The following is a 3,042-nucleotide window of genomic DNA, read 5'->3' on the forward strand; positions in this document are numbered from 1 at the left end:
GTTGGGTTGATGGTTGGACTTGATGATCTTAGAGGTCTTTTCCAACCTTAATGATTCTATGATTCTGTGATTCTATGATAAAATAAGCTGGGTTTAAACTAAGGAAAGACTGATTTTTGCTGGCTTTTGCACTAAATCAGCTACATCAGGTTTTAAATCACACTTTGAAAGAAGACCCTACAACTCTGCATGCAGGCAAGCCTTTAAGCTTCAATTTGTTTGTGTGATGTACAGACCAGAGAGTACAAATGGCATCGTTGTTCTCCTCCCAGCTCTGATCCACACGTCTCTTTCTTCTTCACTTGTTATTTTCTGCTGGACCCATGAGGTCATCCCTGTTTGACTGTTCATTTGTGACTGCAATAGTAATTTTTTAGAAGATGTCACATGTGGTGAAAATACCTATCCTAATACTGCTAACAGCATGGTGAAAGGCAGGCTGCTTTTCACCTGGCTGGGGCTGGAAGCAGACTCTGGAAGTGCTGTTCTCCTTATCTGGGACTGATTTCACTCTCAAGGCTATTTGCCAGCATGACAGGCCATCAGATTTCCAAAATACTCACAGGAAGTATTTGCACTTACAGCTGCACACTGATGAGTGCACCCTCTGATTCCCCTCCCCCAGCTCATTAACATGCATGTCTTCCCTTATTAGTGTTTGTCATTATGTGAACAGCTGGTAACTGTTCTGTTTTCCTTCTCATCAAAAAGAGGGCTTCACAGCCATGAGGAAAATTAGTATTAGGTACAAGCATTTTTTAATACTGACTCCAGGTCCATTAATTTTTTCATTATCATTATCATCATCATCATGGCAAGGGTGGGCAGGTAGGCTGTGGGCCTGATTCTCATCTCACTTGGAGGAGTATAAAGGGAGAGAAACTCTTCTGAAAGCAGCAGGGTTACACCAATGCAAACCAGGGTAAGTGCGGATCAGTCTCTGACTCTCATTACATTTTTTTTCATGGCTGCCTTTAAAATATGAGCAGTTTCTCTTCCAAAACCATTTTAACTGTAATTAACTGCAATGAAGTTGGTTGGGTTTTTTTTCTGCTTGTATTTCTCAAATACATGCTCCACCAAAGATTTTAAATTACCCCTCTGGCTGCATATCTTATGATCAAGGTAAAAATTATTTCTTTCATGTATGTAAGGAGAAGATGAAAAAGTAAGAGAAAATTGGAAACTAGGCATATTTGCTGGGGTCCTCACTTTGATTTTTCCCTCAGTAGATGACTGGTTAAGATGGAATATGCATTTTTAGTGGATCATGGCTGTATTCAGGACTCTGAGCAGTTGTCAGACCACAAGATTTTCTGAACTGTCTGAAATATTCCAGAATTCAGATCTCCACCTTCCAGGTTGCAGACGGTTTGGAGTGATATTTTACCCTGGATTTTTTAATTACTTAGGAGAGTGGTTGTCCTCCATGCCTTTCATCTAGGACATAAAATCTTTTCCATTTTCTCTTCTCAAGCCATAACCCTGAGAACACTTATTTTCCATAGGAATCAACAGCAATATACTCATCGACAATTTTTTCCCTGATGTGGGAAGCTCAGTTAGGTCAGGTTTGGTAGAGGTGGAGTGTGTTTTCCGCATCCCCCATGGAGAAAAAAAAAATAGGGGGTGGAGGCAAGAGTCCCGGCACTGAGGACAAGGCCCATTGGGGGCAAGGGATGTCTTCAGCTATGTGATTTAATAGAGATGTGCCTCCCTTCACATGCCCTCACAGAGGCCAGGAGCCCTTGGGGATGCAGTCTGACAGAACTGCCTTTCCCCTTCTGAAGCCACCATTTTTTGTTATTGCTGGCCAAATCCAGTCACTTGGCAAGACAGGTACTGAGGACAGATATCTCAGCTTCAGGGAGCCTTATCTATGGTCCTGTCTTTCTTCAAGGAGCCTAAGCCCTGCTGTAGGATTGATTTGATGCTCCAATGTGTTAAGCCTCCCCATAGTTACAGATAACCATCTTCCTTGAAGCTGTTCTCTTTGCGTAGGCTAGTGCTGCCATGGAGGAGGTCACCCACAGTCCCTGAGGTAGGAGAACATAAGAGCTGAGGTTTTGTCTGGCATCACCAGTTCGGGTCTTCCTGATGACCCTCACCATGGCAAAGTCTCCAGGAGTAATGTCTGGCAGATCTAGAAATGTTGTAAGTATAGGAGATTTCCATAAGAAATAAGAGATCTCACACTATCTGGGATTAATTTTTTTTTTAACAGTAAAAATAATAGTAATTGTAGCACCATTGTCTTAGTAGAGTACACTTTTTGTATGTTGAACCCAACTGATAACAGACCGTAAGCCAAAAAAATTGTGGAAAAGAGCAAACATGAAGCATATTCTGTGCATATATAAAATTAATTTTAAAATTTTCCTGAAAAATATTGAACTATAAAGCTGTGATGTGTGATCGCTGCATGATTAGACCAGTCTCCACTTCTTTTCCAGGTTAAATACAAGTGCAAAATAATGAATAGCCTTATCTTCAAACCAAACAAGTTCAGTAGGTATCTGCAGTTAAGTTAAAATGTACCTTGGCACCACAGGGATTGGAAATCAGTTGAATTGACTTCTGTTCCCTCCATATCTTCCCTCTGTATTGTTATAGTGGCTTATTATTTTTCATTTGACTCTAATCTCTCATTCCAAAGAAAATGAGTTTAAAATAAATCGATAGAATACTTTTAAATTAACAGAAGCCTTTAACCAGTCAGATGACATGAAAATTAAGGAAATACTGGGAACACAATGCCAGGAGATAAATAACAAAATTGTTTTTGAATGTTGAGTTACTTCCCTCTCTTCCAAATGGAAACACACATACAGTGATTAATTGTCCAAACAAAATCAATGAGACACTATATGTTCTGCTTATTTTTTTCCCTGTGGGATCACATTTTCATCTCTGGAGCTGTTTATTCTTAACCGTGTACCACTAGAGGGTGCTCAGATAGCAGTATTACTGGGACTTTATAAATCATCATTTCTGGGATTTTTGGCTTTTATGCAGCTGGTTGTGACTTTAATTCTCATCTTC

Source organism: Aptenodytes forsteri, unplaced genomic scaffold (assembly GCF_000699145.1).
Source record: "Aptenodytes forsteri isolate BGI_AS27 unplaced genomic scaffold, ASM69914v1 Scaffold387, whole genome shotgun sequence".
NCBI lineage: Eukaryota > Metazoa > Chordata > Aves > Sphenisciformes > Spheniscidae > Aptenodytes > Aptenodytes forsteri.